Raw genomic sequence first — 27,408 nt, 5'->3', positions numbered from 1 at the left:
AAGCAATTTCTGTGTTTCTTCGTCAATGGGAAGGTCCAAGGGATACAGTAAACCTGAAGAGGTGCATCAGAATGTAAAACTGGTGACACAGGAAACGCTCAACACATAGACAGTAGGAAGACTCATTCTTCCTGTACTTAAATCGGCATTTTGTCTCTTATATTTAATTCCGATGCAATTTCTGTGTTTCATCGTCAATGGGAAGGTCCAAGTGATACAGTAAACCTGCAGAGGTGCATCGCAATGTAAAACTAGTGACACAGGAAACGCTCAAAACATAGACAGTAGGACGACTCAGTCTTCCTGTACTTAAGTCGGCATTGTGTCTCTTACATTTAATTCCGATGCAATTTCTGTGTTTCATCGTCAATGGGAAGGTCCAAGGGATACAGTGAACCTGCAGAGGTGCATGGGAAAGTAAAACTGGTGACACAGGAAACGCTCAAAACATAGGCTGTAGGAAGACTCAGTCTTCCTGTACTTAAGTCGTCATTGTGTCTCTTATATTTATTTCCGATGAAATTTCTGTGTTTCATCGTGAATGGGAAGGTCCAAGGGATATAGTAAACCTGCAGAGGTGCATCGGAAAGTAAAACTGATGACACATGAAACGCTCAAAACATAGACAGTAGGAAGACTTAGTCTTCCTGTACTTAAGTCGGCATTGTGTCTCTTATATTTAATTCCGATGCAATTTCTGTTTTTCATCGTCAATAGGAAGGTCCAAGGGATACAGTATACCTGCAGAGGTGCATCGGAATGTAAAACTGATGACACAGAATACGCTCAAAACATAGACAGTAGGAAGACTCAGTCTTCCTGTACTTATGTCGGCATTGTGTCTCTTATATTTAATTCCGATGCGATTTCTGTGTTTCATCAACAATGGGAAGGTCCAAGGGATACAGTAAATCGGCAGAGGTGCATCGGAATGTAAAACTGGTGACACAGGAACCGCTCAAACATTGACCGTATGAAGACTGTTTTCTTGTACTTAAGTCGGCATTGTGTCTCTTATATTAAATTTCGATGCAATTTCTGTGTTTCAGCGTCAATGGGAAGGTCCAAGGGAAACAGGAAACCTGCAGAGGTGCATCGGAATGTAAAACTGGTGACACAGGAAACGCTCAAAACATAGAGAGTAGGAAGACTCAGTCTTCCTGTACTTAAGTCGGCATTGTGCCTCTTATATTTAATTCCGATGCAATTTCTGTATTTCATCGTCAATGTAAAGGTCCAAGGGATACAATAAACCTGCAGAGGTGCATCGGAATGTAAAACTGGTGACACAGGAAACGCTCAAAGCATAGACAGTAGGAAGACTCAGTCTTCCTATACTTAAGTCGGCATTGTGTCTCTTATATTTATTTCCGATGAAATTTCTGTGTTTCATCGCCAATGGGAAGGTCCAAGGGATACAGTAAAACTGCAGAGCTGGATCAGAATGTAAAACTGGGGACACAGGAAACGCTCAAAACATAGAGAGTAGGCAGACTCAGTCTTCCTGTTTTTAAGTCGGCATTGTGTCTCTTATATATAATTCCGATGCAATTTCTGTGTTTCATCGTCAATGGGAAGGTCCAATACAGTAAACCTGTAGAGGTGCATCGGAATGTAAAACTGGTGACACAGGAAACGCTCAAATTACAGACAGTTGGAAGACTCATTCTTCCTGTACTAAAGTCGGCATTGTGTCTCTTACATTTAATTCCGATGCAATTTCTGTGTTTCATCGTCAATGGGAAGGTCCAAGGGATATAGTAAACCTGCAGAGGTGCATCGGAATGTAAAACTGGTGACAGAGGAAACGCTCAAACATAGAGAGTAGGCAGACTCAGTCTTCCTGTACTTAAGTCGGCATTGTGTCTCTTATATTTATTTCCGATGCAATTTCTGTGTTTCATCGTCAATGGGAAGGTCCAAGGGATACAGTATACCTGCAGAGGTGCATCGGAATGTAAAACTGGTGACTGAGGAAACGCTCAAACATAGACAGTAGGAAGACTCAGTCTTCCTGTACTTAAGTCGGCATTGTGTATCTTATATTTAATTCCGATGCAATTTCTGTGTTTCATCGTCAATGGGAAGGTCCAAAGGATATAGTAAACCTGCAGAGGTGCATCGGAATATAAAACTAGTGACACAGGAAACGCTCAAAACATAGACAGTAGGAAGACTCAGTCTTCCTGTACTTAAGTCGGCATTGTGTCTCTTATATTTAATTCCGATGCAATTTCTGTGTTTCATCGTCAATGGGAAGGTCCAAAGGATATAGTAAACTTGCAGAGGTGCATCAGAATATAAAACTAGTGACACAGGAAACGCTCAAAACATAGACATTAGGAAGACTTAGTCTTCCTGTACTTAAGTCGGCATTGTGTCTCTTATATTTAATTCCGATGCAATTCCTGTGTTTCATCGTCACTCTGAAGGTCCAAGGGATACAGTAAACCTGTAGAGGTGCATCGGAAGGTAAAACTAGTGACACAGGAAACGCTCAAAACATAGACAGTAGGAAGACTCAGCCTTCCTGTACTTAAGTCGGCATTGTGTCTGTTATATTTATTTCCGATGAAATTTCTGTGTTTCATCGTGAATGGGAAGGTCCAAGGGATATAGTAAACCTGCAGAGGTGCATCGGAAAGTAAAACTGATGACACACGAAACGCTCAAAACATAGACAGTAGGAAGACTTAGTCTTCCTGTACTTAAGTCGGCATTGTGTCTCTTATATATATTTCCGATGAAATTTCTGTGTTTCATCGTGAATGGGAAGGTCTAAGGGATATAGTAAACCTGCAGAGGTGCATCGGAAAGTAAAACTGATGACACAGGAAACGCTCAAAACATAGACAGTAGGAAGACTTAGTCTTCCTGTACTTAAGCGGCATTGTGTTTCTTATATTTAATTCCGATGCAATTCCTGTGTTTCATCGTCACTCTGAAGGTCCAAGGGATACAGCAAACCTGTAGAGGTGCATCGGAATGTAAAACTGGTGACACAGGAACCACTCAACCATTGACCGTATAAAGACTGTTTTCTTGTACTTAAGTCGGCATTGTGTCTCTTATATTAAATTTCGATGCAATTTCTGTGTTTCAGCGTCAATGGGAAGGTCCAAGGGAAACAGGAAACCTGCAGAGGTGCATCGGAATGTAAAACTGGGGACACAGAAAACGCTCAAAACATAGAGAGTAGGCAGACTCAGTCTTCCTGTTATTAAGTCGGCATTGTGTCTCTTATATTTAATTCCGATGCAATTTCTGTGTTTCATCGTCAATGGGAAGGTCCAAGGGATACAGTAAACCGGTAGAGGTGCATCGGAATGTAAAACTGGTGACACAGGAAAGGCTCAAACTACAGACAGTGGGAAGACTCAGTCTTCCTGTACTTACGTCGGCATTGTGTCTCTGATATTTAATTCCGATGCAATTTCTGTGTTTCATCGTCAATGGGAAGGTCCAAGGGATACAGTAAACCTGCAGAGGTGCATCGCAATGTAAAACTAGTGACACAGGAAACGCTCAAAACATAGACAGTAGGACGACTCAGTCTTCCTGTACTTAAGTCGGCATTGTGTCTCTTATACTTAATTCTGATGCAATTCTTGTGTTTCATCTTCACTGTGAAGGTCCAAGGGATACAGTAAACCTGTAGAGGTGCATCGGAATGTAAAACTAGTGACACAGGAAACGCTCAAAACATAGACAGTGGGAAGATTCAGTCTTCCTGTACTTAAGTCGGCATTGTGTCTCTTATATTTAATTCCGATGCAATTCCTGTGTTTCATCATCACTGTGAAGGTCCAAGGGATACAGTAAACCTGTAGAGGAGCATTGGAATGTAAAACTGGTGACACAGGAAACGCTCAAATTATAGACATTAGGAAGACTTAGTCTTCCTGTACTTAAGTCGGCATTGTGTCTCTTATATTTAATTCCGAAGCAATTTCTGTGTTTCTTCGTCAATGGGAAGGTCCAAGGGATACAGTAAACCTGCAGAGGTGCATCAGAATGTAAAACTGGTGACACAGGAAACGCTCAACACATAGACAGTAGGAAGACTCATTCTTCCTGTACTTAAATCGGCATTTTGTCTCTTATATTTAATTCCGATGCAATTTCTGTGTTTCATCGTCAATGGGAAGGTCCAAGGGATACAGTAAACCTGCAGAGGTGCATCGCAATGTAAAACTAGTGACACAGGAAACGCTCAAAACATAGACAGTAGGACGACTCAGTCTTCCTGTACTTAAGTCGGCATTGTGTCTCTTACATTTAATTCCGATGCAATTTCTGTGTTTCATCGTCAATGGGAAGGTCCAAGGGATACAGTAAACCTGCAGAGGTGCATGGGAAAGTAAAACTGGTGACACAGGAAACGCTCAAAACATAGGCAGTAGGAAGACTCAGTCTTCCTGTACTTAAGTCGTCATTGTGTCTCTTATATTTATTTCCGATGAAATTTCTGTGTTTCATCGTGAATGGGAAGGTCCAAGGGATATAGTAAACCTGCAGAGGTGCATCGGAAAGTAAAACTGATGACACATGAAACGCTCAAAACATAGACAGCAGGAAGACTTAGTCTTCTTGTACTTAAGTCGGCATTGTGTCTCTTATATTTAATTCCGATGCAATTTCTGTTTTTCATCGTCAATAGGAAGGTCCAAGGGATACAGTAAACCTGCAGAGGTGCATCGGAATGTAAAACTGATGACACAGAATACGCTCAAAACATAGACAGTAGGAAGACTCAGTCTTCCTGTACTTATGTCGGCATTGTGTCTCTTATATTTAATTCCGATGCGATTTCTGTGTTTCATCAACAATGGGAAGGTCCAAGGGATACAGTAAATCGGCAGAGGTGCATCGGAATGTAAAACTGGTGACACAGGAACCGCTCAAACATTGACCGTATGAAGACTGTTTTCTTGTACTTAAGTCGGCATTGTGTCTCTTATATTAAATTTCGATGCAATTTCTGTGTTTCAGCGTCAATGGGAAGGTCCAAGGGAAACAGGAAACCTGCAGAGGTGCATCGGAATGTAAAACTGGTGACACAGGAAACGCTCAAAACAAAGAGAGTAGGAAGACTCAGTCTTCCTGTACTTAAGTCGGCATTGTGTCTCTTATATTTAATTCCGATGCAATTTCTGTATTTCATCGTCAATGTAAAGGTCCAAGGGATACAATAAACCTGCAGAGGTGCATCGGAATGTAAAACTGGTGACACACGAAACGCTCAAAGCATAGACAGTAGGAAGACTCAGTCTTCCTATACTTAAGTCGGCATTGTGTCTCTTATATTTATTTCCGATGAAATTTCTGTGTTTCATCGCCAATGGGAAGGTCCAAGGGATACAGTAAAACTGCAGAGCTGCATCAGAATGTAAAACTGGGGACACAGGAAACGCTCAAAACATAGAGAGTAGGCAGACTCAGTCTTCCTGTTTTTAAGTCGGCATTGTGTCTCTTATATATAATTCCGATGCAATTTCTGTGTTTCATCGTCAATGGGAAGGTCCAATACAGTAAACCTGTAGAGGTGCATCGGAATGTAAAACTGGTGACACAGGAAACGCTCAAATTACAGACAGTTGGAAGACTCATTCTTCCTGTACTAAAGTCGGCATTGTGTCTCTTATATTTAATTCCGATGCAATTTCTGTGTTTCATCGTCAATGGGAAGGTCCAAGGGATATAGTAAACCTGCAGAGGTGCATCGGAATGTAAAACTGGTGACAGAGGAAACGCTCAAACATAGAGAGTAGGCAGACTCAGTCTTCCTGTACTTAAGTCGGCATTGTGTCTCTTATATTTATTTCCGATGCAATTTCTGTGTTTCATCGTCAATGGGAAGGTCCAAGGGATACAGTATACCTGCAGAGGTGCATCGGAATGTAAAACTGGTGACAGAGGAAACGCTCAATTATAGACAGTAGGAAGACTCAGTCTTCCTGTACTTAAGTCGGCATTGTGTATCTTATATTTAATTCCGATGCAATTTCTGTGTTTCATCGTCAATGGGAAGGTCCAAAGGATATAGTAAACCTGCAGAGGTGCATCGGAATATAAAACTAGTGACACAGGAAACGCTCAAAACATAGACAGTAGGAAGACTCAGTCTTCCTGTACTTAAGTCGGCATTGTGTCTCTTATATTTAATTCCGATGCAATTTCTGTGTTTCATCGTCAATGGGAAGGTCCAAAGGATATAGTAAACTTGCAGAGGTGCATCAGAATATAAAACTAGTGACACAGGAAACGCTCAAAACATAGACATTAGGAAGACTTAGTCTTCCTGTACTTAAGTCGGCATTGTGTCTCTTATAATTAATTCCGATGCAATTCCTGTGTTTCATCGTCACTCTGAAGGTCCAAGGGATACAGTAAACCTGTAGAGGTGCATCGGAAGGTAAAACTAGTGACACAGGAAACGCTCAAAACATAGACAGTAGGAAGACTTAGTCTTCCTGTACTTCAGTCGGCATTGTGTCTCTTATATTTAATTCGGATGCAATTTCTGTTTTTTATCGTAATGGGAAGGTCCAAGGGATATAGTAAACCTGCAGAGGTGCATCGGAATGTAAAACTGATGACACAGAAAACGCTCAAAACATAGAGAGTAGGCAGACTCAGTCTTCCTGTTTTTAAGTCGGCATTGTGTCTCTTATATTTAATTCCGATGCAATTTCTGTGTTTCATCGTCAATGGGAAGGTCCAAGGGATACAGTAAACCTGCAGAGGTGCATCGGAATGTAAAACTGGTGACACAGGAAACGCTCAAATTATAGACAGTAGGAAGACTCAGTCTTCCTGTACTTAAGTCGGCATTGTGTCACTTATAATTAATTCCGATGCAATCTCTGTGTTTCATCGTCAATGGGAAGGTCCAAGGGATACAGTAAACCTGCAGAGGTACATCGGAATGTAAAACTAGTGACACAGGAAACGCTCAAAACATAGACAGTTGGAAGACTCAGTCTTCCTGTACTTAAGTCTGCATTGTGTCTCTTAAATTTAATTCCGATGCAATTTCTGTGTTTCATCGTTAATGGGAAGGTCCAAGGAATACAGTAAACCTGCAGAGGTGCATCGGAATGTAAAACTGGTGACACAGGAGACGCTCAAATCATAGACAGTAGGAAGACTCAGCCTTCCTGTACTTAAGTCGGCATTGTGTCTCTTATATTTATTTCCGATGAAATTTCAGTGTTTCATCGTGAATGGGATGGTCCAAGGGATATAGTAAACCTGCAGAGGTGCATCGGAAAAAAAACTGATGACACACGAAACGCTCAAAACATAGACAGTAGGAAGACTTAGTCTTCTTGTACTTAAGTCGGCATTGTGTCTCTTATATTTAATTCTGATGCAATTCTTGTGTTTCATCTGCACTGTGAAGGTCCAAGGGATACAGTAAACCTGTAGAGGTGCATCGGAATGTAAAACTAGTGACACAGGAAACGCTCAGAACATAGACAGTGGGAAGATTCAGTCTTCCTGTACTTAAGTCGGCATTGTGTCTCTTATATTTAATTCCGATGCAATTCCTGTGTTTCATCGTCACTGTGAAGGTCCAAGGGATACAGTAAACCTGTAGAGGAGCATTGGAATGTAAAACTGGTGACACAGGAAACGCTCAAATTATAGAGAGTAGGAAGACTTTGTCTTCCTGTACTTAAGTCGGCATTGTGTCTCTTATATTTAATTCCGATGCAATTTCTGTGTTTCTTCGTCAATGGGACGGTCCAAGGGATACAGTAAACCTCCAGAGGTGCATCAGAATGTAAAACAGGTGACACAGGAAACGCTCAACACATAGACAGTAGGAAGACTCATTCTTCCTGTACTTAAATCGGCATTGTGTCTCTTATATTTAATTCCGATGCAATTTCTGTGTTTCATCGTCAATGGGAAGGTCCAAGGGATACAGTAAACCTGCAGAGGTGCATCGCAATGTAAAACTAGTGAAACAGAAAACGCTCAAAACATAGACAGTAGGACGACTCAGTCTTCCTGTACTTAAGTCGGTATTGTGCCTCTTACATTTAATTCCGATGCAATTTCTGTGTTTCATAGTCAATGGGAAGGTCCAAGGGATATAGTAAACCTGCAGAGGTGCATCGGAATGTAAAACTGATGACACAGAAAACGCTCAAAACATAGACAGTAGGAAGACTCAGTCTTCCTGTACTTATGTCGGCATTGTGTCTCTTATATTTAATTTCGATGCGATTTCTGTGTTTCATCGACAATGGGAAGGTCCAAGGGATACAGTAAATCGGCAGAGGTGCATCGGAATGTAAAACTGGTGACACAGGAACCGCTCAAACATTGACCGTATGAAGACTGTTTTCTTGTACTTAAGTCGGCATTGTGTCTCTTATATTAAATTTCGATGCAATTTCTGTGTTTCAGCGTCAATGGGAAGGTCCAAGGGAAACAGGAAACCTGCAGAGGTGCATCGGAATGTAAAACTGGTGACACAGGAAACGCTCAAAACATAGAGAGTAGGAAGACTCAGTCTTCCTGTACTTAAGTCGGCATTGTGTCTCTTATATTTAATTCCGATGCAATTTCTGTGTTTCATCGTCAATGTAAAGGTCCAAGGGATACAATAAACCTGCAGAGGTGCATCGGAATGTAAAACTGGTGACACAGGAAACGCTCAAAGCATAGACAGTAGGAAGACTCAGTCTTCCAATACTTAAGTCGGCATTGTGTCTCTTATATTTATTACCGATGAAATTTCTGTGTTTCATCGCCAATGGGAAGGTCCAAGGGATACAGTAAAACTGCAGAGCTGGATCAGAATGTAAAACTGGGGACACAGGAAACGCTCAAAACATAGAGAGTAGGCAGACTCAGTCTTCCGGTTTTTAAGTCGGCATTGTGTCTCTTATATTTAATTCCGATGCAGTTTCTGTGTTTCATCGTCAATGGGAAGGTCCAAGGGATACAGTAAACCTGCAGAGGTGCTTCGGAATGTAAAACTAGTGACACAGGAAACAATCAAATTATAGACAGTTGGAAGACTCAGTCTTCCTGGACTTAAGTCGGCATTGTGTCTCTTAAATTTAATTCCGATGCAATTTCTGTGTTTCATCGTTAATGGGAAGGTCCAAGGGATACAGTAAACCTGCAGAGGTGCATCGTAATGTAAAACTGGTGACACAGGAGACGCTCAAAACATAGACAGTAGGAAGACTCCGCCTTCCTGTACTTATGTCGGCATTGTGTCTCTTATATTTATTTCCGATGAAATTTCTGTGTTTCATCGTGAATGGGAAGGTCCAAGGGATATAGTAAAGCTGCAGAAGTGCTTTGGAAAGTAAAACTGATGACACACGAAACGCGCAAAACATAGACAGTAGGAAGACTTAGTCTTCCTGTACTTAAGTCGGCATTGTGTCTCTTATATTTAATTCCGATGCAATTCCTGTGTTTCATCTGCACTGTGAGGGTCCAAGGGATACAGTAAACCTGTAGAGGTGAATCGGAATGTAAAACTAGTGACACAGGAAACGCTCAAAGCATAGAGAGTAGGCAGACTCAGTCTTCCTGTTTTTAAGTCGGCATTGTGTCTCTTATATTTAATTCCGATGCAATTTCTGTGTTTCATCGTCAATGGGAAGGTCCAAAGGATACAGTAAACCTGCAGAGGTGCATCGGAATGTAAAACTAGTGACACAGGAAACGCTCAAAACTTAGACATTAGGAAGACTCAGTCTTCCTGTACTTAAGTCGGTATTGTGTCTCTTATATTTAATTCCGATGCAATTTCTGTGTTTCATCGTCAATGGGAAGGTCCAAGGGATACAGTAAACCTGCAGAGGTGCGTCGGAATGTAAAACTGGTGACACAGGAAACGCTCAAAACATAGACAGTAGGAAGAATCAGTCTTCCTGTACTTAATTCGGCATTGTGTCTCTTATATTTATTTCCGATGAAATTTATGTGTTTCATCGTGAATGGGAATGTCCGAGGGATATAGTAAACCTGCAGAGGTGCATCGGAAAGAAAAACTGATGACACAGGAAACGCTCAAAACATAGACAGTAGGAAGACTCAGTCTTCCTGTACTTACGTCGGCATTGTGTCTCTTATATTTAATTCCGATGCAATTTCTGTGTTTCATCGTCACTGTCAAGGTCCAAGGGATACAGTAAACCTGTAGAGGTGCATCGGAATGTAAAACTGGTGACACAGGAAACGCTCAAATTATAGACAGTAGGAAGACTCAGTCTTCCTCTCCTTAATTCGGCATTGTGTCACTTATAATTAATTCCGATGCAATTTCTGTGTTTCATCGTCAATGGGAAGGTCGAAGGGATACAGTAAACCTGCAGACGTGCATCGGAATGTAAAACTAGTGGCACAGGAAACAATCAAAACATAGACAGTTGGAAGACTCAGTCTTCCTGTACTTAAGTCGGCATTGTGTTTCTTATATTTAATTCCGATGCAATTCCTGTGTTTCATCGTCACTGTGAAGGTCCAAGGGATACAGTAAACCTGTAGAGGTGCATCGGAGTGTAAAACTGGTGACACAGGAAACGCTCAAATTTTAGACAGTAGGAAGTCTTAGTCTTCCTGTACTTAAGTCGGCATTGTGTCTCTTATATTTAATTCCGATGCAATTTCTGTGTTTCATCGTCAATGGGAAGGTCCAAGGGTACAGAAAACCTGCAGAGGTGCATCAGAATGTAAAACTGGTGACACAGGAAACGCCAACATATAGACAGAGGAAGACTCATTCTTTCTGTACTTAAGTCGGCATTGTGTCTCTTATATTTAATTCCGATGCAATTTCTGTGTTTCATCGTCAATGGGAAGGTCCAAGGGATACAGTAAACCTGCAGAGGTGCATCGGAATGTAAAACTAGTGACACAGGAAACGCTAAAAATATAGACAGTAGGAAGACTCAGTCTTCCTGTACTTAAGTCGGCATTGTGTCTCTTACATTTAATTCCGATGCAATTTCTGTGTTTCATCGTCACTGGGAAGGTCCAAGGGATACAGTAAACCTGCAGAGGTGCATCGGAATGTAAAACTGGTGACACAGGAAACGCTCAAAACATAGGCAGTAGGAAGACTCTGTCTTCCTGTACTTAAGTCGTCATTGTGTCTCTTATATTTATTTCCGATTAAATTTCTGTGTTTCATCGTGAATGGGAAGGTCCAAGGGACCGGCAGAGGTGCATCGGAAAGTAAAACTGATGACACAGGAAACGCTCAAATCATAGACAGTAGGAAGACTTAGTCTTTCTGCACTTAAGTCGGCATTGTGTCTCTTATATTTACTTCCGATGCAATTTCTGTTTTTCATCGTCAATGGGAAGGTCCAAGGTATACAGTAAACCGGCAGAGGTGCATCGGAATGTAAAACTGATGACACAGGAACCGCTCAGACATTGACCGTATGAAGTCTGTTTTCTTGTACTTAAGTCGGCATTGTGTCTCTTATATTTAATTTCGATGCAATTACTGTGTTTCATCGTCAATGGGAAGGTCCAAGGGATTCAGTAAAACTGCAGAGGTGCATCGGAATGTCAAACTGGTGACACAGGAGACGCTCAAAACATAGACAGTAGGAAGACTCAGTCTTCCTGTACTTAAGTCGGCATTGTGTCTCTTATATTTAATTCCGATGCAATTTCTGTGTTTCGTTGTCAATGGGAAGGTCCAAAGGATACAGTAAACCTGCAGAGGTGCATCGGAATGTAAAACTAGTGACACAGGAAACGCTCAAAACATAGACAGTAGGAAGACTCAGTCTTCCTGTACTTAAGTCGGTATTGTGTCTCTTATATTTAATTCCGATGCAATTTCTGTGTTTCATCGTCAATGGGAAGGTCCAAGGGATACAGTAAACCTGCAGAGGTGCGTCGGAATGTAAAACTGGTGACACAGGAAACGCTCAAAACATAGACAGTAGTAAGACTCAGTCTTCCCGTACTTACGTCGGCATTGTGTCTCTTATATTTAATTCCGATGCAATTTCTGTGTTTCATCGTCACTGTCAAGGTCCAAAGGATACAGTAAACCTGTAGAGGTGCATCGGAATGTAAAACTGGTGACACAGGAAACGCTCAAATTATAGACAGTAGGAAGACTCAGTCTTCCTGTACTTAAGTTGCATTGTGTCACTTATAATTACTTCCGATGCAATTTCTGTGTTTCATCGTCAATGGGAAGGTCCAAGGGATACAGTAAACCTGCAGAGGTGCTTCGGAATGTAAAACTAGTGACACAGGAAACAATCAAAACATAGACAGTTGGAAGACTCAGTCTTCCTGTACTTAAGTCGACATTGTGTCTCTTATATTTAATTCCGATGCAATTTCTGTGTTTCATCGTCAATGTGAAGGTCCAAGGGATACAGTAAAACTGCAGAGCTGCATCAGAATGTAAAACTGGGGACACAGGAAACGCTCAAAACATAGAGAGTAGGCAGACTCAGTCTTCCTGTTTTTATGTCGGCATTGTGTCTCTTATATTTAATTCCGATGCAATTTCTGTGTTTCATCGTCAATGATAAGGTCCAATACAGTAAACCTGTAGAGGTGCATCGGAATGTAAGACTGGTGACACAGGAAACGCTCAAATTACAGACAGTAGGAAGACTCATTCTTCCTGTACTAAAGTCGGCATTGTGTCTCTTATATTTAATTCCGATGCAATTTCTGTGTTTCATCGTCAATGGGAAGGTCCAAGGGATATAGTAAACCTGCAGAGGTGCATCGGAATGTAAAACTAGTGACACAGGAAACGCTCAAAACATAGACATTAGGAAGACTTAGTCTTCCTGTACTTAAGTCGGCATTGTGTCTCTTATATTTAATTCCGATGCAATATCTGTGTTTCGTTGTCAATGGGAAGGTCCAAAGGATACAGTAAACCTGCAGAGGTGCATCGGAATGTAAAACTAGTGACACAGGAAACGCTCAAAACATAGACAGTAGGAAGACTCAGTCTTCCTGTACTTAAGTCGGTATTGTGTCTCTTATATTTAATTCCGATGCAATTTCTGTGTTTCATCGTCAATGGGAAGGTCCAAGGGATACAGTAAACCTGCAGAGGTGCGTCGGAATGTAAAACTGGTGACACAGGAAACGCTCAAAACATAGACAGTAGTAAGACTCAGTCTTCCCGTACTTACGTCGGCATTGTGTCTCTTATATTTAATTCCGATGCAATTTCTGTGTTTCATCGTCACTGTCAAGGTCCAAAGGATACAGTAAACCTGTAGAGGTGCATCGGAATGTAAAACTGGTGACACAGGAAACGCTCAAATTATAGACAGTAGGAAGACTCAGTCTTCCTGTACTTAAGTTGCATTGTGTCACTTATAATTACTTCCGATGCAATTTCTGTGTTTCATCGTCAATGGGAAGGTCCAAGGGATACAGTAAACCTGCAGAGGTGCTTCGGAATGTAAAACTAGTGACACAGGAAACAATCAAAACATAGACAGTTGGAAGACTCAGTCTTCCTGTACTTAAGTCGACATTGTGTCTCTTATATTTAATTCCGATGCAATTTCTGTGTTTCATCGTCAATGTGAAGGTCCAAGGGATACAGTAAAACTGCAGAGCTGCATCAGAATGTAAAACTGGGGACACAGGAAACGCTCAAAACATAGAGAGTAGGCAGACTCAGTCTTCCTGTTTTTAAGTCGGCATTGTGTCTCTTATATTTAATTCCGATGCAATTTCTGTGTTTCATCGTCAATGATAAGGTCCAATACAGTAAACCTGTAGAGGTGCATCGGAATGTAAGACTGGTGACACAGGAAACGCTCAAATTACAGACAGTAGGAAGACTCATTCTTCCTGTACTAAAGTCGGCATTGTGTCTCTTATATTTAATTCCGATGCAATTTCTGTGTTTCATCGTCAATGGGAAGGTCCAAGGGATATAGTAAACCTGCAGAGGTGCATCGGAATGTAAAACTAGTGACACAGGAAACGCTCAAAACATAGACATTAGGAAGACTTAGTCTTCCTGTACTTAAGTCGGCATTGTGTCTCTTATATTTAATTCCGATGCAATTCCTGTGTTTCATCGTCACTGTGAAGGTCCAAGGGATACAGTAAACCTGTAGAGGTGCATGGGAAGGTAAAACTAGTGACACAGGAAACGCTCAAAACATAGACAGTAGGAAGACTTAGTCTTCCTGTACTTAAGTCGGCATTGTGTCTCTTATAATTAATTTGGATGCAATTTCTGTTTTTTATCGTAATGGGAAAGTCCAAGGGATATAGTAAACCTGCAGAGGTGCATCGGAATGTAAAACTGATGACACAGAAAACGCTCAAAACATAGAGAGTAGGCAGACTCAGTCTTCCTGTTTTTAAGTCGGCATTGTGTCTCTTATATTTAATTCCGATGCAATTTCTGTGTTTCATCGTCAATGGGAAAGTCCAAGGGATACAGTAAACCTGCAGAGGTGCATCGGAATGTAAAACTGGTGACACAGGAAACGCTCAAATTATAGACAGTAGGAAGACTCAGTCTTGCTGTACTTAAGTCGGCATTGTGTCACTTATAATTAATTCCGATGCAATCTCTGTGTTTCATCGTCAATGGGAAGGTCCAAGGGATACAGTAAACCTGCAGAGGTACATCGGAATGTAAAACTAGTGACACAGGAAACGCTCAAAACATAGACAGTTGGAAGACTCAGTCTTCCTGTACTTAAGTCTGCATTGTGTCTCTTAAATTTAATTCCGATGCAATTTCTGTGTTTCATCGTTAATGGGAAGGTCCAAGGGATACAGTAAACCTGCAGAGGTGCATCGGAATGTAAAACTGGTGACACAGGAGACGCTCAAATCATAGACAGTAGGAAGACTCAGCCTTCCTGTACTTAAGTCGGCATTGTGTCTCTTATATTTATTTCCGATGAAATTTCAGTGTTTCATCGTGAATGGGATGGTCCAAGGGATATAGTAAACCTGCAGAGGTGCATCGGAAAAAAAACTGATGACACACGAAACGCTCAAAACGTAGACAGTAGGAAGACTTAGTCTTCTTGTACTTAAGTCGGCATTGTGTCTCTTATATTTAATTCCGATGCAATTCTTGTGTTTCATCTGCACTGTGAAGGTCCAAGGGATACAGTAAACCTGTAGAGGTGCATCGGAATGTAAAACTAGTGACACAGGAAACGCTCAAAACATAGACAGTAGTAAGACTCAGTCTTCCTGTACTTACGTCGGCATTGTGTCTCTTATATTTAATTCCGATGCAATTTCTGTGTTTCATCGTCACTGTCAAGGTCCAAGGGATACAGTAAACCTGTAGAGGTGCATCGGAATGTAAAACTGGTGACACAGGAAACGCTCAAATTATAGACAGTAGGAAGACTCAGTCTTCCTGTACTTAAGTTGCATTGTGTCACTTATAATTACTTCCGATGCAATTTCTGTGTTTCATCGTCAATGGGAAGGTCCAAGGGATACAGTAAACCTGCAGAGGTGCTTCGGAATGTAAAACTAGTGACACAGGAAACAATCAAAACATAGACAGTTGGAAGACTCAGTCTTCCTGTACTTACGTCGGCATTGTGTCTCTTATATTTAATTCCGATGCAATTTCTGTGTTTCATCGTCACTGTCAAGGTCCAAGGAATACAGTAAACCTGTAGAGGTGCATCGGAATGTAAAACTGGTGACACAGGAAACGCTCAAATTATAGACAGTAGGAAGACTCAGTCTTCCTGTACTTAAGTTGCATTGTGTCACTTATAATTACTTCCGATGCAATTTCTGTGTTTCATCGTCAATGGGAAGGTCCAAGGGATACAGTAAACCTGCAGAGGTGCTTCGGAATGTAAAACTAGTGACACAGGAAACAATCAAAACATAGACAGTTGGAAGACTCAGTCTTCCTGTACTTAAGTCGACATTGTGTCTCTTATATTTAATTCCGATGCAATTTCTGTGTTTCATCGTCAATGTGAAGGTCCAAGGGATACAGTAAAACTGCAGAGCTGCATCAGAATGTAATACTGGGGACACAGGAAACGCTCAAAACATAGAGAGTTGGCAGACTCAGTCTTCCTGTTTTTAAGTCGGCATTGTGTCTCTTATATTTAATTCCGATGCAATTTCTGTGTTTCATCGTCAATGGGAAGGTCCAATACAGTAAACCTGTAGAGGTGCATCGGAATGTAAGACTGGTGACACAGGAAACGCTCAAATTACAGACAGTAGGAAGACTCATTCTTCCTGTACTAAAGTCGGCATTGTGTCTCTTATATTTAATTCCGATGCAATTTCTGTGTTTCATCGTCAATGGGAAGGTCCAAGGGATATAGTAAACCTGCAGAGGTGCATCGGAATATAAAACTGGTGACAGAGGAAACGGTCAAACATAGAGAGTAGGCAGACTCAGTCTTCCTGTACTTAAGTCGGCATTGTGTCTCTTATATTTAATTCCGATGCAATTTCTGTGTTTCATCGTCAATGGGAAGGTCCAAGGTATACAGTATACCTGCAGAGGTGCATCGGAATGTAAAACTGGTGACAGAGGAAACGCTCAAACATAGACAGTAGGAAGACTCAGTCTTCCTGTACTTAAGTCGGTATTGTGTATCTTATATTTAATTCCGATGCAATTTCTGTGTTTCATCGTCAATGGGAAGGTCCAAAGGATATAGTAAACCTGCAGAGGTGCATCGGAATATAAAATTAGTGACACAGGAAACGCTCAAAACATAGACAGTAGGAAGACTCAGTCTTCCTGTACTTAAGTCGGCATTGTGTCTCTTATATTTAATTCCGATGCAATTTCTGTGTTTCATCGTCAATCGGAAGGTCCAAAGCATATAGAAAACTTGCAGAGGTGCATCAGAATATAAAACTAGTGACACAGGAAACGCTCAAAACATAGACATTAGGAAGACTTAGTCTTCCTGTACTTAAGTCGGCATTGTGTCTCTTATATTTAATTCCGATGCAATTCCTGTGTTTCATCGTCACTGTGAAGGTCCAAGGGATACAGTAAACCTGCAGAGGTGCATCGGAATGTAAAACTGATGACACAGAAAACGCTCAAAACATAGAGAGTAGGCAGACTCAGTCTTCCTGTTTTTAAGTCGGCATTGTGTCTCTTATATTTAATTCCGATGCAATTTCTGTGTTTCATCGTCAATGGGAAGGTCCAAGGGATACAGTAAACCTGCAGAGGTGCATCGGAATGTAAAACTGGTGACACAGGAAACGCTCAAATTATAGACAGTAGGAAGACTCAGTCTTGCTGTACTTAAGTCGGCATTGTGTCACTTATAATTAATTCCGATGCAATCTCCGTGTTTCATCGTCAATGGGAAGGTCCAAGGGATACAGTAAACCTGCAGAGGTGCATCGGAATGTAAAACTAGTGACACAGGAAACGCTAAAAATATAGACAGTAGGAAGACTCAGTCTTCCTGTACTTAAGTCGGCATTGTGGCTCTTACATTTAATTCGGATGCAATTTCTGTGTTTCATCGTCACTGGGAAGGTCCAAGGGATACAGTAAACCTGCAGAGGTGCATCGGAATGTAAAACTGGTGACACAGGAAACGCTCAAAACATAGGCAGTAGGAAGACTCTGTCTTCCTGTACTTAAGTCGTCATTGTGTCTCTTATATTTATTTCCGATTAAATTTCTGTGTTTCATCGTGAATGGGAAGGTCCAAGGGACCGGCAGAGGTGCATCGGAAAGTAAAACTGATGACACAGGAAACGCTCAAATCATAGACAGTAGGAAGACTTAGTCTTTCTGCACTTAAGTCGGCATTGTGTCTCTTATATTTAATTCCGATGCAATTTCTGTTTTTCATCGTCAATGGGAAGGTCCAAGGGATACAGTAAACCTGCAGAGGTGCATCGGAATGTAAAACTGATGACACAGGAACCGCTCAGACATTGACCGTATGAAGTCTGTTTTCTTGTACTTAAGTCGGCATTGTGTCTCTTATATTTAATTTCGATGCAATTTCTGTGTTTCATCGTCAATGGGAAGGTCCAAGGGATACAGTAAAACTGCAGAGGTGCATCGGAATGTCAAACTGGTGACACAGGAAACGCTCAAATTACAGACAGTAGGAAGACTCGGTCTTCCTGTACTTAAGTCGGCATTGTGTCTCTTATATTTAATTCCGATGCAATTTCTGTGTTTCATCGTCTATGGGAAGGTCCAAGGGAAACAGTAAACCTGCAGAGGTGCATCGGAATGTAAAACTGGTGACACAGGAGACGCTCAAAACATAGACAGTAGGAAGACTCAGTCTTCCTGTACTTAAGTCGGCATTGTGTCTCTTATATTTAATTCCGATGCAATTTCTGTGTTTCGTCGTCAATGGGAAGGTCCAAAGGATACAGTAAACCTGCAGAGGTGCATCGGAATGTAAAACTAGTGACACAGGAAACGCTCAAAACATAGACAGTAGGAAAACTCAGTCTTCCTGTACTTAAGTCGGTATTGTGTCTCTTATATTTAATTCCGATGCAATTTCTGTGTTTCATCGTCAATGGGAAGGTCCAAGGGATACAGTAAACCTGCAGAGGTGCGTCGGAATGTAAAACTGGTGACACAGAAAACGCTCAAAACATAGACAGTAGTAAGACTCAGTCTTCCTGTACTTACGTCGGCATTGTGTCTCTTATATTTAATTCCGACGCAATTTCTGTGTTTCATCGTCACTGTCAAGGTCCAAGGGATACAGTAAACCTGTAGAGGTGCATCGGAATGTAAAACTGGTGACACAGGAAACGCTCAAATTATAGACAGTAGGAAGACTCAGTCTTCCTGTACTTAAGTTGCTTTGTGTCACTTATAATTACTTCCGATGCAATTTCTGTGTTTCATCGTAAATGGGAAGGTCCAAGGGATACAGTAAACCTGCAGAGGTGCTTCGGAATGTAAAACTAGTGACACAGGAAACAATCAAAACATAGACAGTTGGAAGACTCAGTCTTCCTGTACTTAAGTCGACATTGTGTCTCTTATATTTAATTCCGATGCAATTTCTGTGTTTCATCGTCAATGTGAAGGTCCAAGGGATACAGTAAAACTGCAGAGCTGCATCAGAATGTAAAACTGGGGACACAGGAAACGCTCAAAACATAGAGAGTAGGCAGACTCAGTCTTCCTGTTTTTAAGTCGGCATTGTGTCTCGTATATTTAATTCCGATGCAATTTCTGTGTTTCATCGTCAATGGGAAGGTCCAATACAGTAAACCTGTAGAGGTGCATCGGAATGTAAGACTGGTGACACAGGAAACGCTCAAATTACAGACAGTAGGAAGACTCATTCTTCCTGTACTAAAGTCGGCATTGTGTCTCTTATATTTAATTCCGATGCAATTTCTGTGTTTCATCGTCAATGGGAAGGTCCAAGGGATATAGTAAACCTGCAGAGGTGCATCGGAATGTAAAACTAGTGACACAGGAAACGCTCAAAACATAGACATTAGGAAGACTTAGTCTTCCTGTACTTAAATCGGCATTGTGTCTCTTATATTTAATTCCGATGCAATTCCTGTGTTTCATCGTCACTGTGAAGGTCCACCTGTAGAGGTGCATCGGAAGGTAAAACTAGAGACACAGGAAACGCTCAAAACATAGACAGTAGGAAGACTTAGTCTTCCTGTACTTAAGTCGGCATTGTGTCTCTTATAATTAATTTGGATGCAATTTCTGTTTTTTATCGTAATGGGAAGGTCCAAGGGATATAGTAAACCTGCAGAGGTGCATCGGAATGTAAAACTGATGACACAGAAAACGCTCAAAACATAGAGAGTAGGCAGACTCAGTCTTCCTGTTTTTAAGTCGGCATTGTGTCTCTTATATTTAATTCCGATGCAATTTCTGTGTTTCATCGTCAATGGGAAGGTCCAAGGGATACAGTAAACCTGCAGAGGTGCATCGGAATGTAAAACTGGTGACACAGGAAACGCTCAAATTATAGACAGTAGGAAGACTCAGTCTTGCTGTACTTAAGTCGGCATTGTGTCTCTTATTTTTAATTCCGATGCAATTTCTGTGTTTCATCGTCAATGGGAAGGTCCAAGGGATACAGGAAACCTGCAGAGGTGCATCGGAATGTAAAACTGGTGACACAGGAGACGCTCAAATCATAGACAGTAGGAAGACTCAGCCTTCCTGTACTTAAGTCGGCATTGTGTCTCTTATATTTATTTCCGATGAAATTTCAGTGTTTCATCGTGAATGGGATGGTCCAAGGGATATAGTAAACCTGCATAGGTGCATCGGAAAAAAAACTGATGACACACGAAACGCTCAAAACGTAGACAGTAGGAAGACTTAGTCTTCTTGTACTTAAGTCGGCATTGTGTCTCTTATATTTAATTCCGATGCAATTCTTGTGTTTCATCTGCACTGTGAAGGTACAGTAAACCTGTAGAGGTGCATCGGAATGTAAAACTAGTGACACAGGAAACGCTCAAAACATAGACAGTAGTAAGACTCAGTCTTCCTGTACTTACGTCGGCATTGTGTCTCTTATATTTAATTCCGATGCAATTTCTGTGTTTCATCGTCACTGTCAAGGTCCAAGGGATACAGTAAACCTGTAGAGGTGCATCGGAATGTAAAACTGGTGACACAGGAAACGCTCAAATTATAGACAGTAGGAAGACTCAGTCTTCCTGTACATAAGTTGCATTGTGTCACTTATAATTACTTCCGATGCAATTTCTGTGTTTCATCGTCAATGGGAAGGTCCAAGGGATACAGTAAACCTGCAGAGGTGCTTCGGAATGTAAAACTAGTGACACAGGAAACAATCAAAATATAGACAGTTGGAAGACTCAGTCTTCCTGTACTTACGTCGGCATTGTGTCTCTTATATTTAATTCCGATGCAATTTCTGTGTTTCATCGTCACTGTCAAGGTCCAAGGGATACAGTAAACCTGTAGAGGTGCATCGGAATGTAAAACTGGTGACACTGGAAACGCTCAAATTATAGACAGTAGGAAGACTCAGTCTTCCTGTACTTAAGTTGCATTGTGTCACTTATAATTACTTCCGATGCAATTTCTGTGTTTCATCGTCAATGGGAAGGTCCAAGGGATACAGTAAACCTGCAGAGGTGCTTCGGAATGTAAAACTAGTGACACAGGAAACAATCAAAACATAGACAGTTGGAAGACTCAGTCTTCCTGTACTTAAGTCGACATTGTGTCTCTTATATTTAATTCCGATGCAATTTCTGTGTTTCATCGTCAATGTGAAGGTCCAAGGGATACAGTAAAACTGCAGAGCTGCATCAGAATGTAAAACTGGGGACACAGGAAACGCTCAAAGCATAGTGAGTATGCAGACTCAGTCTTCCTGTTTTTAAGTCGGCATTGTGTCTCTTATATTTAATTCCGATGCAATTTCTGTGTTTCATCGTCAATGGGAAGGTCCAATACAGTAAACCTGTAGAGGTGCATCGGAATGTAAGACTGGTGACACAGGAAACGCTCAAATTACAGACAGTAGGAAGACTCATTCTTCCTGTACTAAAGTCTGCATTGTGTCTCTTATATTTAATTCCGATGCAATTTCTGTGTTTCATCGTCAATGGGAAGGTCCAAGGGATATAGTAAACCTGCAGAGGTGCATCGGAATGTAAAACTGGTGACACAGGAAACGGTCAAACATAGAGAGTAGGCAGACTCAGTCTTCCTGTACTTAAGTCGGCATTGTGTCTCTTATATTTAATTCCGATGCAATTTCTGTGTTTCATCGTCAATGGGAAGGTCCAAGGTATACAGTATACCTGCAGAGGTGCATCGGAATGTAAAACTGGTGACAGAGGAAACGCTCAAACATAGACAGTAGGAAGACTCAGTCTTCCTGTACTTAAGTCGGTATTGTGTATCTTATATTTAATTCCGATGCAATTTCTGTGTTTCATCGTCAATGGGAAGGTCCAAAGGATATAGTAAACCTGCAGAGGTGCATCGGAATATAACATTAGTGACACAGGAAACGCTCAAAACATAGACAGTAGGAAGACTCAGTCTTCCTGTACTTAAGTCGGCATTGTGTCTCTTATATTTAATTCCGATGCAATTTCTGTGTTTCATCGTCAATGGGAAGGTCCAAAGGATATAGTAAACTTGCAGAGGTGCATCAGAATATAAAACTAGTGACACAGGAAACGCTCAAAACATAGACATTAGGAAGACTTAGTCTTCCTGTACTTAAGTCGTCATTGTGTCTCTTATATTTAATTCCGATGCAATTCCTGTGTTTCATCGTCACTGTGAAGGTCCAAGGGATACAGTAAACCTGTAGAGGTGCATCGGAAGGTAAAACTAGTGACACAGGAAACGCTCAAAACATAGACAGTAGGAAGACTTAGTCTTCCTGTACTTAAGTCGGCATTGTGTCTCTTATAATTAATTCGGATGCAATTTCTGTTTTTTATCGTAATGGGAAGGTCCAAGGGATATAGTAAACCTGCAGAGGTGCATCGGAATGTAAAACTGATGACACAGAAAACGCTCAAAACATAGAGAGTAGGCAGACTCAGTCTTCCTGTTTTTAAGTCGGCATTGTGTCTCTTATATTTAATTCCGATGCAAATTCTGTGTTTCATCGTCAATGGGAAGGTCCAAGGGATACAGTAAACCTGCAGAGGTGCATCGGAATGTAAAACTGGTGACACAGGAAACGCTCAAATTATAGACAGTAGGAAGACTCAGTCTTGCTGTACTTAAGTCGGCATTGTGTCACTTATAATTAATTCCGATGCAATCTCTGTGTTTCATCGTCAATGGGAAGGTCCAAGGGATACAGTAAACCTGCATAGGTACATCGGAATGTAAAACTAGTGACACAGGAAACGCTCAAAACATAGACAGTTGGAAGACTCAGTCTGTCTGTACTTAAGTCTGCATTGTGTCTCTTAAATTTAATTCCGATGCAATTTCTGTGTTTCATCGTTAATGGGAAGGTCCAAGGGATACAGTAAACCTGCAGAGGTGCATCGGAATGTAAAACTGGTGACACAGGAGACGCTCAAATCATAGACAGTAGGAAGACTCAGCCTTCCTGTACTTAAGTCGGCATTGTGTCTCTTATATTTATTTCCGATGAAATTTCAGTCTTTCATCGTGAATGGGATGGTCCAAGGGATATAGTAAACCTGCAGAGGTGCATCGGAAAAAAAACTGATGACACACGAAACGCTCAAAACATAGACAGTAGGAAGACTTAGTCTTCTTGTACTTAAGTCGGCATTGTGTCTCTTATATTTAATTCCGATGCAATTCTTGTGTTTCATCTGCACTGTGAAGGTCCAAGGGATACAGTAAACCTGTAGAGGTGCATCGGAATGTAAAACTAGTGACACAGGAAACGCTCAAAACATAGACAGTGGGAAGATTCAGTCTTCCTGTACTTAAGTCGGCATTGTGTCTCTTATATTTAATTCCGATGCAATTTCTGTGTTTCTTCGTCAATGGGAAGGTCCAAGGAATACAGTAAACCTGCAGAGGAGCATCGGAAAGTAAAACTGATGACACAAGAAACGCTCAAAACATAGACAGTAGGAAGACTCAGTCTTCCTGTACTTATGTCGGCATTGTGTCTCTTATATTTAATTCCGATGCGATTTCTGTGTTTCATCGACAATGGGAAGGTCCAAAAGATACAGTAAATCGGCAGAGGTGCATCGGAATGTACAACTGGTGACACAGGAACCGCTCAAACATTGAACGTATGAAGACTGTTTTTTGTACTTAAGTCGGCATTGTGTCTCTTATATTAAATTTCGATGCAATTTCTGTGTTTCAGCGTCAATGGGAAGGTCCAAGGGAAACAGGAAACCTGCAGAGGTGCATCGGAATGTAAAACTGGTGACACAGGAAACGCTCAAAACATAGAGAGTAGGAAGACTCAGTCTTCCTGTACTTAAGTCGGCATTGTGTCTCTTATATTTAATTCCGATGCAATTTCTGTGTTTCATCGTCAATGTAAAGGTCCAAGGGATACAATAAACCTGCAGAGGTGCATCGGAATGTAAAACTGGTGACACAGGAAACGCTCAAAGCATAGACAGTAGGAAGACTCAGTCTTCCAATACTTAAGTCGGCATTGTGTCTTTTATATTTATTTCCGATGAAATTTCTGTGTTTCATCGCCAATGGGAAAGTCCAAGGGATACAGTAAAACTGCAGAGCTGCATCAGAATGTAAAACTGGGGACACAGGAAACGCTCAAAACATAGAGAGTAGGCAGACTCAGTCTTCCTGTTTTTAAGTCGGCATTGTGTCTCTAAAATTAAATTCCGATGCAATTTCTGGGTTTCATCGTCAATGGGAAGGTCCAAGGGATACAGTAAACCTGTAGAGGTGCATCGGAATGTAAAACTAGTGACACAGGAAACAATCAAATTATAGACAGTTGGAAGACTCAGTCTTCCTGTACTTAAGTCGGCATTGTGTCTCTTAAATTTAAATCCGATGCAATTTCTGTGTTTCATCGTTAATGGGAAGGTCCAAGGGATATAGTAAACCTGCAGAGGTGCATCGGAATGTAAAACTGGTGACACAGGAGACGCTCAAATCATAGACAGTAGGAAGACTCCGCCTTCCTGTACTTAAGTCGGCATTGTGTCTCTTATATTTATTTCCGATGAAATTTCTGTGTTTCATCGTGAATGGGAAGGTCCAAGGGATATAGTAAAGCTGCAGAGGTGCATCGGAAAGTAAAACTGATGACACACGAAACGCTCAAATCATAGACAGTAGGAAGACTTAGTCTTCCTGTACTTAAGTCGGCATTGTGTCTCTTATATTTAATTCCGATGCAATTCCTGTGTTTCATCTGCACTGTGAAGGTCCAAGGGATACAGTAAACCTGTAGAGGTGCATCGGAATGTAAAACTAGTGACACAGGAAACGCTCAAAACATAGACATTAGGAAGATTCAGTCTTCCTGGACTTAAGTCGGCATTGTGTCTCTTATATTTAATTCCGATGCAATTTCTGTGTTTCATCGTCAATGGGAAGGTCCAAAGGATACAGTAAACCTGCAGAGGTGCATCGGAATGTAAAACTAGTGACACAGGAAACGCTCAAAACATAGACATTAGGAAGACTCAGTCTTCCTGTACTTAAGTCGGTATTGTGTCTCTTATATTTAATTCCGATGCAATTTCTGTGTTTCATCGTCAATGGGAAGGTCCATGGGATACAGTAAACCTGCAGAGGAGCGTCGGAATGTAAAACTGGTGACACAGGAAACGCTCAAAACATAGACAGTAGGAAGAATCAGTCTTCCTGTACTTAATTCGGCATTGTGTCTCTTATATTTATTTCCGATGAAATTTCTGTGTTTCATCGTGAATGGGAAGGTCCAAGGGATATAGTAAACCTGCAGAGGTGCATCGGAAAGAGAAACTGATGACACAGGAAACGCTCAAAACATAGACAGTAGGAAGACTCAGTCTTCCTGTACTTACGTCGGCATTGTGTCTCTTATATTTAATTCCGATGCAATTTCTGTGTTTCATCGTCACTGTCAAGGTCCAAGGGATACAGTAAACCTGTAGAGGTACATCGGAATGTAAAACTGGTGACACAGTAAACGCTCAAATTATAGACAGCAGGAAGACTCAGTCTTCCTGTCCTTACTTCGGCATTGTGTCACTTATAATTAATTCCGATGCAATTTCTGTGTTTCATCGTCAATGGGAAGGTCCAAGGGATACAGTAAACCTGCAGACGTGCATCGGAATGTAAAACTAGTGGCACAGGAAACAATCAAAACATAGACAGTTGGAAGACTCAGTCTTCCTGTACTTAAGTCGGTATTGTGTTTCTTATATTTAATTCCGATGCAATTCCTGTGTTTCATCGTCAATGGGAAGGTCCAAGGGATACAGTAAACCTGCAGAGGAGCGTCGGAATGTAAAACTGGTGACACAGGAAACGCTCAAAACATAGACAGTAGGAAGACTCAGTCTTCCTGTACTTACGTCGGCATTGTGTCTCTTATATTTAATTCCGATGCAATTTCTGTGTTTCATCGTCACTGGGAAGGTCCAAGGGATACAGTAAACCTGCAGAGGTGCATCGGAATGTAAAACTGGTGACACAGGAAACGCTCAAAACATAGACAGTAGGAAGACTCAGTCTTCCTGTACTTATGTCGGCATTGTGTCCCCTATATTTAATTCCGATGCGATTACTGTGTTTCATCGACAATGGGTAGGTCCAAGGGATACAGTAAACCGGCAGAGGTGCGTCGGAATGTAAAACTGGTGACACAGGAACCGCTCAAACATTGACCGTATGAAGACTGTTTTCTTGTACTTAAGTCGGCATTGTGTCTCTTATATTAAATTTCGATGCAATTTCTGTGTTTCAGCGTCAATGGGAAGGTCCAAGGGAAACAGGAAACCTGCAGAGGTGCATCGGAATGTAAAACTGGTGACACAGGAAACGCTCAAAACATAGAGAGTAGGAAGACTCAGTCTTCCTGTACTTAAGTCGGCATTGTGTCTCTTATATTTAATTCCGATGCCATTTCTGTGTTTCATCGTCAATGTAAAGGTCCAAGGGATACAATAAACCTGCAGAGGTGCATCGGATTGTAAAACTGGTGACACAGGAAACGCTCAAAGCATAGACAGTAGGAAGACTCAGTCTTCCAATACTTAAGTCGGCATTGTGTCTTTTATATTTATTTCCGATGAAATTTCTGTGTTTCATCGCCAATGGGAAGGTCCAAGGGATACAGTAAAACTGCAGAGCTGCATCAGAATGTAAAACTGGGGACACAGGAAACGCTCAAAACATAGAGAGTAGGCAGACTCAGTCTTCCTGTTTTTAAGTCGGCATTGTGTCTCTAAAATTAAATTCCGATGCAATTTCTGGGTTTCATCGTCAATGGGAAGGTCCAAGGGATACAGTAAACCTGTAGAGGTGCATCGGAATGTAAAACTGGTGACACAGGAAACGCTCAAATTACAGACAGTAGGAAGACTCAGTCTTCCTGTACTTAAGTCGGCATTGTGTCTCTGATATTAAATTCCGATGCAATTTCTGTGTTTCATCGCCAATGGGAAGGTCTAAGGGATACAGTGAAACTGCAGAGCTGCATCAGAATGTAAAACTGGGGACACAGGAATCGCTCAAAACATAGAGAGTAGGCAGACTCAGTCTTCCTGTTTTTAAGTCGGCATTGTGTCTCTAAAATTAAATTCCGATGCAATTTCTGGGTTTCATCGTCAATGGGAAGGTCCAAGGGATACAGTAAACCTGTAGAGGTGCATCGGAATGTAAAACTGGTGACACAGGAAACGCTCAAATTACAGACAGTAGGAAGACTCAGTCTTCCTGTACTTAAGTCGGCATTGTGTCTCTGATATTAAATTCCGATGCAATTT

This window comes from Schistocerca nitens, chromosome 2, assembly GCF_023898315.1.
Source record: "Schistocerca nitens isolate TAMUIC-IGC-003100 chromosome 2, iqSchNite1.1, whole genome shotgun sequence".
Taxonomy (NCBI): Eukaryota; Metazoa; Arthropoda; class Insecta; order Orthoptera; family Acrididae; genus Schistocerca; species Schistocerca nitens.
This window is presented reverse-complemented; position numbering follows the sequence as displayed.